Raw genomic sequence first — 13,191 nt, forward strand, 5'->3', positions numbered from 1 at the left:
GCTGGCGCTGTCCGCGCAGAGAGTGCTGAACGCGCCGAGCAGGCCCGAGGGCTCGCGTTCCGTCTGGGCGAAGCCAGGGTTCCCACCTCCCGCCCACCCAGCGGGGCACGCGCTGAAGAGATCCCTGCCTGTCGACACTCCAGCCAGATTTCCGAGCCCCGTGGTAGATCCTACGCCCAGCCGGAGGCTCTGACTCCGAAACGTCTGGCAAGTGGGGAGGGTCGGAGGGGAAGGCGGGGAGGGGCGATGTGCCCCAGGAGAGCTGCTCCTGACCGCCCTTAAGCCCCAGTTCAAGGCTCTGGGGTAAGACAAGGCGGAGGGACTCAGCCCGCCCAGGGTCACAGGACGATGCTGTCACTCTGCCAAGCCCTGCTGAGAGTGACTTTTCAGGAAAAGACATCCAGCCTTTGTGTTCTAACGCAGCCGGCATTTCAAAATGTACGTTTGGACATGAGAGTCACCTCGAGGACACTCGTGCTGGTGTGGCAGGAGCATTTCTGCAGAGCCAGATCAGCACCTGTCCCACCCCTGCCGAATCTCTGGCTTCCACACCACCACCCCACCCCCAGGGTGATTAATAAAACAGCCTCTACTCACCTGTGTGAAGCCATCTGCAAGTGAAACCTGTTGCCAAGTCTCATTCATTCGCAGAAATTCTCTTACTTTCCTAAGCTTTTTACATTTTGTCTTCTGGTTCTCACTTGATAAGCAGCTACATGAAGAAGCCTCCCTGGTGGCTGACCTCAGCCTAGTGCTGCCCGGTACCTCTGATTTCAGAGCCTGTCTTCCAGGTGATTCTCCACAAGGTAGGGTAAGGCTGCAGGTAAGACGCCTGGCTCCTCCGTGCGCAGGAGGGCCAGGCTCCCTTCCCGGCGTGGAAACGTGGCACTGCCTTCAGATAACGGACACGGGACACAGAAGTGGCTAGCATTGCCAATATGCCCAAACTTTAATGCCGTGGGAAGAGGGTAACTTTGATATTCTAAGATTTAAAACATTTTTTATTAAAACTGTACAATAATTTACAAATGAGTAAAAATTCTCTGGTATACATCATAGGAATCACAATACAAAAATAAGTGTAAAATTTTGTACTTGACCACCATAGGCACCTATTTTAGGCCTGTGAATACTGTTTAGCACTGAACAGAATATCGTGTTTAGAATGTGGTTAGTAAGAGAACACATACTAGCTGGCATAATGCCATGATAAAACAAGTCCGAACTCATTTTTGCATAAATGCACAATAAAGCTTTTTAAAATACAGTAAACAAATATATGATTTGATACATATATTTACAACTTGATTTTCCTGAGCCTAAATATAAATCCATTTCTGTGTTAAAACACACAATCCACCTTAAGGTTTCAGTGATGGGGTGATGGTAAATGTAGACGGACGTCACAGTGCCTCCAAACCCACTCCCACACACCGACCTTCCTGACAACCAGGGTGGTATGCACAGCCGTGTAAGGCACGCGGGGTGTCCCGTAGGCTACAGGTTCTGCAGGGGCAGAGCACTTTAAGGAAGAGCACAGTCCTTCGGCAGCGGGACTCTAGACCGTGGAAATGAGGTGCACACACACATCCGTGTCAGCCAGGGGGCTGCGATTCACGTGGATTTCCAGTTTAGACCAACGAAAACATCTGTGCGGTTCTGGGTGTTGTGCACACAGTGGGATTGCGTTGATGCTGTTATGCTGTCAGCACGTCCACGTCCTGGTTGCACAGTAAACATTTCTGGCAACTTCTGACCCCTACCCTTGTTCCACGAGACAGTGGCATTCACCCACCCTTCTCCTGTTTGAGGAGGTTTGCGACAACAGGGCACAGATACTTCCAGCAAATTCAATCCAGCCCACTGGTTTAGCATAAAAGGTATCCTCTAGGATTTAGAAAGAGCACATTATTTTAAAACGCTTGAATTCTTCAGATGCTCACTGCACTAGTGGCAAGCAGGGACAAATGCTCATATCCACTTTTGCCTCCCCCCACCCCCCGCCTGTTTTCTGTTGTTGGCAAAAGCCCAGTCCTGAAATGCTGGATTTCGTAATCAGGTGAAAAGAAGGTGCCCAGGATACACGAATAAAAACAATGACGTCTAAAGAGAAGAACTAACATTGGGACTCAATGGGGACTTTCAGGAACGTGGCAAGGGTACAAATGTGGTTTGGTACACGGGATATTATTAAAAACATTCATGGAGCCATTTTCGCTACATCCTTTTACGTGTAAGCAACTTCATAGGCATTGGTACGCATCTACATGCTTCTCTGTCCTGCCTAGTTTGCCCTTTTTGAAACTACAAAGCCGTGGTTAAGAACATCTGGCACGTGTGCGGAGGGAATATGAAGTGCTCCAGACAAATGCAAAATCGGGATGATCCAAATGAACAGGGGCGAAGCTGGGTCTCAACTGCACGTCGTCAGATCCCGAATGGCCATCCCGCACAGCTGCCGTCCCTGGGCAGGACCCACTGGGGTGGGCGGGGCTGCACCAGAGGCGGCAGCGCCCCCGGGGCTTGCCGCGACAGGGTTTCTGGACGCCTGCGTCACACCCTCCACCCAGCCCCAATCTGGGAGTTCACCCGAAGCTCCACAGGGGCTTTTATTAGCTCAAGACTACCGCTTGCCATTCGGTTCTGGGTACATCAAATGTATCCAGGGGATGCGGCCATGAGAATGAGGCAACACTAGTCATGGAGAATGAAACAAGCTTTCAGACTTGGTCCTCAAACCCCAACATCAGGCTCAGCCAGAGAAGCAGCGGATTCACCCTGTATCCCGTCCAAGTGAATAAGTAACCGTGAGTTAATGACAACAGAAAGGACGGGTGTCCCGGGACAAGTCTGACTAATAGTACGCTGCCCAGCAGAAACCCTGCTCCCACTAGAGAAGAGCGTCTCTGTCTGATCCCGTGAGCCTCCTCCCGATTTCTCCCAGGGAATCAAGCCCTGCCTGGTGCCAGTCATCTGCGCCAGACTTGGACACGTCTTCCGACGCAAATATGAGATGAACCCAACACCTGCAGACAACCCAGTCACCCCTCCCTTCCTCTCCTCGGAAACACCGTCTGCTTTTCTTTTACGCGGTGTTTGCCGCACTCTCACCCGGCTGCAGGTGTCACTACGCAGCACGTAAACTTCCCGGTGCCTCAAAAGAGCCCAAATCTTGTCTCCTCGTTGAGCAAGCACGTGCGCACACACAGAGGCTCACGCACACGCACGCGCGCGCGCACACACACACACACCTTGCGAATTCAGCACTGGGAGCGACAACCTCAGGCCAGCAAGGGTGTGGGGTCGATGGAAGAGCCTCTTCCACCCATGAGTCGGGCTGGCTCCGAGTGCTGGAAGACGTTCCTGGGCTGCGGCCAGAGCGCTAGGCAGGAACGGAAGCTTCAAAGGAGCTTCATCGACGTGCTGTTTCCTCCCTGGAAAAGAGGGAAAACAACAGCTTTATTCTAGCGTGAGCCATCCGAGGCACTCTGAGGTTACACTGGCGGTGGGAAGGGGCGGAGAGATGCCCGGGGCACGGGCTCCGCACGGCGCAGTCGGACTCCAGCGGCTGGTGCGGGAGCCGCAGAGACGCGTCCCGGTGCCCCACAAAGCCGTGTGCAGACGTGGCCTCGGACCTGCCTCGAAACGCCGCGGGCAGATGCCCACGCTTCCGCCTGATTTCCATTTCTTCTCGTTACTTAGAAAGCGGGCCTCTGTTAGGTTCCATTTCTTCACTACCTTTTACGTTTTTATGTTTGGAACAGGTCTCCTCTCTGCACAAGGAGAGTGGGCCCCACATCAGCCGTGGGGCGGGGGCAGCACCGGCATCAATGGGGTGAGAGGCGGTGAGGGGCACGGACACCCGCGGCGGGGGGGGGAACCCTGGGCCCACACGTTCCTAGGCTAGGAGAGGCTGCAGAGGGTTCTGTGCGTTTGGGGTTTTTCACCTTCTAGTAGGTAGACCCCTTCCCCCAACGCATGAGGCAAAGGAAACCGGGGGAATCACACACACTTCCTGCCCACGTGGCACACATTATGCGCGAATCTCAGGGCCGTGGAAATGAAGCACTGTTCTTTGTGACGTTAACCGGATCCATTTCTAAGTAGGTTCCCCTCGAATCATCCGTTTCTAGGATGTGAGATGTGAAAGGGCCGGCCTGGCCTTTTCACCTTGCAGACTGAAGTCTGAAGTTCTGAGCTTAGAGGGGCTCCCTCAGGTCACACCCCAGGCTGACCAGGGCCAGGGGCCCTGACCACCTGCCCACCAGCGTCCGCCCCCCAACCACAGCACTGCTTCCCTTGAGCTACGCAGGTAACTGCCTGTGGCATGCATCTCACACCTGCAAACACAGAAAACATCTTGTTGAGAATGACGTGCAGAGTCCTAAAAAGTCATTCCCCAAAGTGGAGGAACAGGACAATGGCATCTGGTTGCCTGTGGTCTCGGGACCCTCTTCCCGGAGCCAGTCCTGCCTGACTTTGCTAACACACTCTGTTCGCTGCCACTGTGTCCAGAAGGGGGGGGGGGGGTGGGCTTTCTGTCCTCGTCCATGACTGCAACACTCTGCCCCCACACTCAGGGGCACACGCACTTGCGTGGGCACACACACGCACACACGCAGAGGCATGGTTCTGCTTCAGGATTCTAGGCTTCCCAAGCGCCTTCTGCCCCCCAGTCCCATCTCCTCTGGGGGACAAGGTGTTCATGATCCCTCCCTGTTCTGACCACGGGCCTGACTTCCGGACTGTCCTCACAGCCAGCCCATGAGCTCATCCAGGTTGAAACCACAAAAGACACGAGGCAGGTGAGGGTGAGATCACCCGCTGGGTGTGACCTTGGTCTCACGGCCCCATGGGCTCTTCACCCCCCAAACCCCTGGCCCGGTGCTGGTCCAGAGCCTCCGGTGCATCTGCGGCAGGAGCTGAGACTGCTGTGGGTAGGAGGGCCCGCTTGCGAGGTCAGCCCTTGACCGGCATCCGGGAGCCCGCTTTTGAGGCGTTCCCTGAGCCATAAGGTTGTGCTGGTGGAGTGGCCTTGACCGTTTGCACAAATGATGTGATTTATGGCAAACACCTGTCTCCTTCTGAGGGCCTGACACTTCGGAGCGCAGGGGTGGGCTCCCCAAACGAGCAGCCTCAACAGAACACCTGAACTCTGAGCGTCAAAGGAACTTCTCTGGGGAGACGGACAGTGCACACGGATGGCCATGTCTTCACCACTGGGTAAGGGTGTGCTCTGTGTGGTCCCCACAGGAGGCAGAGAGCCCACGAAATCTGCTTATGGATCCCTCCAGATCCAGCCACGTTTCCTGACTGTGTTGCCGAAATGAACCTTAGCCAGGGCACCACTGTGTGCTGGGCCCCGAGAACCCCAGTGACTCACTGAGAACAGGGGCATCCTTGGAGACCCCCAGAACACACTGCTTCCCACTTCCGGGGGCTGAGGTCGACTGTGAGGCCGTAAGACGGATCAGACACCGTGCCCAGCCTCCATGAGACATCTGCTCACTTACTTGGTCGTTCATGCAGCAACCATTCATTTGTGTGCGTCTTGGGGCCAGGCCCTGCCTGAGCATATGTTGGGGCCACACTGGGGACTGTGCAGTGAGCAAGTCGGGGACACTTCTGCCGTGGGCGGCTCCCCACCGATCACAAGAGCCCAGTACGCTGATGGTAACGTGGATTAGCACGGTGAGACAGGAGAGACGTGGGACACCGGAGGGGCTCCTGGCACACGGTGGGGCGGGTGAGACCCCAACCAGCTCAGAGCCCAGGGGGCGGAGGCTGCGGGGCACACGACTGCCCTGTGATGAGGTGATGTCCTGACAAGGGTGGACACCAAGCATCACGGCCCGCCCTTCCTTCCGAAGGGAGAGGCTATGACACAATTTTCATACTGGGCTGCACTGAAGCCCAGGGAGAAGATACAGGAGTAAGCTGATCGCCAGAGTCACAAATAGCCTTCACTTCCTAAGTACCAAAATGAACAGAAGAGGGCGAGGACAAGAGGGTGACAGGCTGGACCATCACCCCGCTGGGGGCGGCAGGGCATTTCCACGTGGGCACCGGCCCACAGCCTCGCTAACGGCTGCAGAAGCGGGACCCCCACGGGTGACGCCCACTGGGAACACATGCAAATAGGATCAGGAAACAGCATCTGATTAATGTCAAAACAGAGCGCGAGGAACAGGCTCCTGCCATCTGTGTTTGCCGGGAATTCTCACCGGGATCTCGACTGTTGCGAAACAGAAAGCTCTTGGCAAAGGAGACGGCGGCTTCCTGGGGCCGGAGAAGCCCACTGCGCTCGGAGCCAACGGCAGATGGTGGGCGCCGGGGGAAAGCCCCAGGCCCGCGCCTCGCTGGGGTTTCCAGAAACGCACACGAGACACGGAAACTCGGCCCCACACAGGGTGGGTGCCCTCCGCCGGGAGAACCCCCCGCGGCCCAATCCTCCCTCTCTGCCCCCAAACCCAAACCCGCCCCTACTTCCTGTGCCGCAGACCCAGATGACCGGCGCGCGCGCGCACACGCACGCACACGCGCGCGCACACACAGCATCCGCTTATAGGCTAAAAACAGAGCCCTTCCACGTAAGCTCTGTTTGTCTGGAAAAGTGTAGCCAAACGTTGTCAAACCAGAAAGAAAAAAATCGGCCAAACTAACTGTTTGGGGCTAAGGTCTTTTTTCCCCAAAGCTCTGGTTTGGGGGAAACATCAAGAAACATCTGGCCTCACCCAGACCCAGCTAAGCTTCCGGGTTCCCGGGTCCTGCAGGGCCATCCCACTCGCCCTGCGGATGGTGCCCTGCCCGCCCTCCCCGGCCCCACAGCACAGCCCCGCGGGGCCCACACGGACGCTGGGCCGGTCCTCCCCTCCGGAGTCATCCACCCTCACACCGCGCCCTGCTCCGGGCCCTCCTCCGGCTCTCACTCTGGGGCTGCTTAGTAAACATGTAAGAAAGGCAGCGGCCGCTTCACACAGCAGGCCACAGGTGAAGACGTGCCCCAGGACCCTTGAATGCTATGGTGAAGTTCACACGTGACCTTGATGGGCCTTGGGGGGACCCAGACGTTTGCCAACATTATCCTGGGTGGGTCCGTGTGGGTGCTCCTGAGTGAGGTTAGCATTTGAAGCGACAGGCAGAGGAAAGCAGACCGGCGGCCCCAATGCAGGTGGGTCTCATCCAATCAGTCGAAGGCCTGAATAGACCAACAAGGCTGAAGAAGAGGGAAACCTCTCGCCTGACCCGTGAGCTAGGAGGTCGGCCTTTTCCCGGCCACAGTCCTGCATAGGAATCTGTACCGTCGGCTCTCCCGGTTCTTGGACCTTTGGCCTCGGGCTGCAGACACACAGGCGGCCCTCCTGGGTCTGTGGGCTTCTCAGCCTCCAATTCCTTTCAAGAATCCCCTCTCTATGACAGGCGGGATAGAGACACGTACGTTCTACCGGCTCTGTCTCTCCGGGGAACCCGGCCAGAACAACACATTTCCAGACTAACCTTCCATAGCTCAGGGAGGCCGAGGTGGACACGGGTCACCTCACCTGCTGTGGCCGCATGACTCAGGGCAGCAGCAGGGCCCGGACCCAGCCTGCTGGCCCCGAAGCAGTCGCCAAGTTTCCTGACGGCAGCCACAGCTCCCCCAGAACCCCACACAGACGGACGTGGCTGGTGCGGCTGGAAAGGGGCTCGGAGAACATTGAAATCCCAGAGCCACTACAATAAGCATAACACCGCGGCCAAGATACGAGGTCCGCTCACGACCCCAATCCTGGGTGACGGGGGGGCAACAGTGCCTGTGGAGGCTCCTCCCCACCGGGGACTCAACAGTCTCAAAGCGGGGCCCCGGGTCCCACAGCCCGTGGCCTCAGCATCCCCGGGACTCGTCAGAAGGGCAGATTCCAGGGCCGTTCAGTCCGTGGAGGAGCTGGAGGAGGCAGCGGGGGCAGCGGGGGCAGCGGGGGCAGCGGGGCCCGGCTGGCTCGGGAGGCGAGTGTCAGGGCACCGTGGTCCCTGGATCCCCCACCCGCCCTTACCCTGATGGGGAAGGCGCCCCTGCAGCCCCACAGCCCACTCTGCCTCTCACCGCCTTCCCGCCTGGACCCCGCAGCCCCGCTAAGCCCCTGTGGCCTCTGCGCGTCCGTGGCTCCCGAGGCCCGTTGCAGAGAAGGCCACGCCAGGCTGCTTCAGGGCTGGGCGTTCTGGTCCTCAGCCCAGAGCGCCGACCAGCTGTGGCCAGCTGGGCCCTCACTGACCCGAGGGTGGTGTCCCCGCAGCCCACACCACTGAGCTCTTAGCACACGAGAAGACAAGGCTGCGGCTCAGGACAGCGGGGACACAGGTGCAGGGTGACGAAGCACCCAGTCCCCAGGTGCCAGGCTTCCCCCGTTCACCACGGCTGGCCACAGGAGAGATGGGGCCCGTGGTCCTCTCCGCAGCCCCCCCACAAGCCCCTACGCCTGGCTATTGGGGAACCATTGCGGTGAGGGGCCATCCCTGGGGACGCGGTGGGGTGGGGGGGGAGGTAATTCCAGAGGTGGGGGCAGGGCAGGACACCTCCAGTGCTGTGTTCATGCTGCAGGGACCAGTGAGGGCTGGTAATGAGCACATCCCCGCCTTCCAACCACCTGAGCACCCAGGACCCCCCAGTTCACATCAGCCCAGAAGTCACCAGGACCAGGGCCGTGCCCTCCAGCAGTGGCCAGAGGGCATTCAGAAGCCAGTGCCTCCCCGTCCCTCTTGGAGAGAAGGCTGCCTGCCCTCACACACCTACTGTATGCACTCCATTTGGCCAGTCTCCCTGCTTGCTGTGGGTGTACAGGGTCCCAGGCCTCTGCCTGACGACACCCCCCGAAATGCACAGACATGCACACACACACACACACACACACACTGCATGGACGTGCACACACACGCAGATGTGAACACACACACACACCCGAATGACAGACATCCAGACACACACCCAAATGCACACACGTGCACACACACACACCCAAATGCACAGACATCCAGACACACACCCAAATGCACACACGTGCACACACACACACCCAAATGCACAGACATCCAGACACACACCCAAATGCACACACGTGCACACACACACACACCCAAATGCACAGACATCCAGACACACCCAAATGCACACACGTGCACACACACACCCAAATGCACAGACATCCAGACACACACCCAAATGCACACACGTGCACACACACACCCCCAAATGCACAGACATCCAGACACACACCCAAATGCACACACGTGCACACACACACCCAAATGCACAGACATCCAGACACACACCCAAATGCACACACGTGCACACACACACCCCCAAATGCACAGACATCCAGACACACACCCAAATGCACACACGTGCACACACACACACACACCCAAATGCACAGGGCTGCACACACCCAGACACTACTAAACGCACAGATGCACACACATACCGCACACTCACACAGTGCACAGGCACGTGTGCGGACTCACGCACCGCATGGACTTTCTGCCTGTGCTCCAGCGGTTCTTGGTTTTGCTCTTATGGGGGTCACAGGCAGCCGCTCTCACAGCCCCGGAGGGGATTCTAACTATGACTTCTCTAATAGAGGCATCTCTTATTAATGGCTTCACGGTCACGCTAGTGAGAAGGTCCATCACTGCTGTCATGGAGATGGTGACATTTTTGGATCACCGGGCAGCTGGCCACAGGCGTGAGCCGCTGGCTGGAAAGAATGGAGGAGGCGACAGAGCGATAAAAAGGGGGAGGGGACACCGTTGGCTTCAAGCCAGCTATTCAATTTCTGCCTGAGGCTGTGAGCAAATCTAGTGAAGTCAGAGAACACCTTAGGCCGTAAGGTAAACACAGAATTCTAAGCGAAGAGCCAAATAGTGTGCTCTGAACGCCGTGACCGGAGGAGAGTCCCGCGTGCCTCCCGAGGCTGAGCTGCGTTCCGATGGCCCGGCGACACCCGAGGCAGCTCCTGCGTCAGCACACAGACGGGCTTCACAAAAGAAGGCCCAAGCATCCGCCAGAAGTGCGTCAGGTGCCAGGAAGAGGTCCCAGCACCAACCGGTAGTCGCACACAAAACACAGCGGGGGTGAATCTTAGCGCAAGGATAGCAAGGGTAAAGAGTGCGTCCAAAGGCACACGTGATGCCTCCTTTTCCAAAGACTTACAAAACAACAAAAATCATACCTTTCAGAAACCCACGTGTCTGCCACAAAGCTCTGCACAGGGACGCTGCCCCCGGTCCCAGATGGCAGTTACCTCGGGGGAAAGGGGCTGGCGATGCGTCGGGGGTCCGCGGTTAGAGGTCAGAGGACAAACAGAATGGCTACCGGGCCACTCCCGGACCAGGGGCAAGAGTGTGGCAGGGGCCAGTGTCGGGACTAACGCAGCTCTGTGCACCGGCAGCGGGCTCCAAGCTGGCTCCTGTGCACACAAACGTGGCACGAACACCGTGGCTTCACGTGAGTGGGAGGCTGCACGGGCTTGTCGCCTGCCATCAGACAGGCACACGTCTGACCGCAGCCTCTGACCCCTCCTCATCGCCACCTGGGGTGGGAGCCCAGGCCGAGGAAGCCTCCTGGAGGGCTGGCTGCCTCCGGGGGTGGGGGTCCTGCAGGAACAAGGCAGGTGCCAGGCAGGGCCCTTCGGTGCCCCCAAGACGGGACAGGCGGTGCCTGAGGACAGCGATCCTCTGAACCCAGCCTCCACCCCTGGGAAGAAAAGACTAGAAAAGCTAGTTGCTCGCATTTGGGTGAACCTTCTGCGAGGGAAAATAGCCTACCTTTTGCTCCATAAAAAGTAAATTAATTAATAAAACAATACACATGAATGAAGAAGAAAATTCCATTGAATTGTAATGAAGAAACTACAGATATTTTCGCACGAGGGTTCCTGCTCGCTGTGAACAGAAGCAGCCTCTCCAGCGTGACGCCATCACCCTTCGTGGGCCACCTGGGACGCCACGGCGCATAAAGGACCCGCCACCAGGCTGCTCGCCGGCAGCTGTAAATCCGGGTCTGCTGACAGCTAATGTCACACACGTCAGGCCTGCCCCCCAGCCCCAGGAACCAGTGAGGACCGGGCTGCGGGGTGCGGCCAGTGCGGGGACAGCAGCTAGCAGCACACTGTCCCCGCCTCCTGGCGTGAGGTGACTCGGAGCTGGGGAGGACACTCCAGCCAGGACAGGGCTGACCGCGGGGCAGGGCTTGGACCAGACAAGCAGAGGGATTTTGACCAAAAGAGGGGGGGGGGAGAAGCAGGGGGTGGGACACCACAGGCAAAACTCGTGCTTCGACCCAGACGATTCCCGCTGTGTGAAAACGGACTTGGAACCAGTCCCGGGTATGATGCCAGACACCGAGCCACAAGATTCTAGAAGGAAGCACGGGAGCAAACGCTTGTGATTTTGAATCAGGCAGTTTTCTTAGGCCCGACGCCGAGGGGTGGGGGCGGGGGTGGGGGTGACAGGTGGAGGGGGTGGGGATGGGGGGGTGAATGCAGAGGGCACAAGAGGGAGTTTGAGGGTTGGTGGCAGCGTCCCCTATCGGATTGTGGCGGGCACACGTGCGTGCCCAAGCCCAGAGATCTGTACAGCACAGTGACCTTTATGGCGTGTAAATAAAACACAGACCACTCTGTGGGGAAGACCAAATTGGAACCCAAGCCGCGACACATGAACTAACCATGGACAAATGGACGGCACAGGCCTATGGGGAAGAGGTGGGAAAGAAAAGGGCTAAGTTAAGTGGGAAAACACTATTTTGTCTGGACAGTACCAGCTACAGAGACAGGGAGCTGTGCCCAAAGGCACCCTCGTCGGTCAATCCGTTTCTCACAGGCTGTACAGGTTGGCAATTCTGCCGCTACTCCGTGTATGTGCTGGGGCTGAGCAAGTGAGCACATAGAGTGTATACAGCCGGAGCCAAAGAAAGGAGTCACAGATGATGGGGGGAGGCCGGATGGACGTTGAAGTGTTAACCTAGAACTGGAGGTATCATTATGAACTCATGGTTTTATAATAGACAGGGGATAGATGATTGATGATAGATAAATAGATAAGTGATAGACGGATGGATGATGAGAGATAGACGATAGATGGATAGATAAGCAGATAGATGAAGAGACGGATGGATACATACATAGGCAGACGGATGGATGGCTGATGGATACACAGATGATAGATGGATAGGTGGACGGATGGCTGGATGGACGGACAGACAGATGATAGATAAGCACACGGATGGATGGATGGATAGATGATGGATAGATGATGGATGGATGGATGGATGATGGACAAACGGACAAGACAGACATATACATACATACATACATACATACATACATACATACATTCACACATGATAGATGGTAGACAGGTGGTGGGTAGGTGCAGAAATAAACAGGCATGTGCAGAAAGTAAGGCATGTGCTCAAGCAGCACACGGGGCGCGTCAACAGGACACAGGAGCTGCCTGGACGAGTGCTCAGTGGCCGGGACAACCCGACAGGAAGATAAGCAGTGATGGCGCTGGACTGTAGCCCCCAGAATAAATGTCCCGACCCGGATCGCTGGACAAAGAAGGGAACAGCTGGAATGGGGCACAGGAAGCCTGCGGCAGCACCGCGACATCCTACGGCTGCGGCAAGGCCCGCTGACCGCCGCCAAAGTCCGTGCCCAGAAGCTTCCGGAGAAACAGCACCCTTGCGGTCTCAGGTGCCTCTCCCCAGTGCGTTCACCGGGCACGAACAACACGTCTTTGGTGCAGAGCCTGGGAGGTGTTGTCCACCGGTGATAAAGGCTAACGTCACCCAGGATGCATGATGCGTGGGCATCGTGTCACTCGGCTGGGCAAACTCACGGTGACACTGTGGCCCCAGCCCCTCCGGCTGCCTCGGCCGTCAGGGGCCACCTCTCACGGGACATCAGGATGTCAGACCTACTGTTCCTGCCTGCTGTGACAGCCCAGCCCGAGGCCCGTCTCATACATTTTCCCACTTTGACGAGCATTCCAGAACTCCCTCCCTGATGCCCAGGCAGCCGGGAGGCTGGGCGACGGGGCGGGGAGGAGGCCTGCTTCTCTCCGGGCTCTGTGTCTGCACACCTTTAGGGCCGTCTGGCCCCCCTCGAGGGGGCTGCCATGTGGTGTGTCCCCTGCCTCCAGCCCCGGCCAGAC

The 13,191-nt window shown here is 57.5% G+C and overlaps 1 protein-coding gene across 15 annotated transcripts in view; it reads right to left on the minus strand.

Moving 5' to 3' along the window:
* Positions 1-921: 921 nt before the first annotated feature.
* The window catches only part of JAKMIP3 (Janus kinase and microtubule interacting protein 3), a 114,365-nt gene continuing 102,095 nt past the window's right edge, over positions 922-13,191 (minus strand). For all 15 annotated transcript variants that reach the window (XM_078435013.2, XM_078435012.2, XM_078435010.2 and 12 more), the window contains one exon: positions 922-3,434. The gene's annotated coding sequence lies outside the window, so the exon portion shown is untranslated. The remainder of the gene's footprint in view (positions 3,435-13,191) is intronic.

Source organism: Panthera onca, chromosome D2 (assembly GCF_046562875.1).
Source record: "Panthera onca isolate mPanOnc1 chromosome D2, mPanOnc1 haplotype 2, whole genome shotgun sequence".
NCBI lineage: Eukaryota > Metazoa > Chordata > Mammalia > Carnivora > Felidae > Panthera > Panthera onca.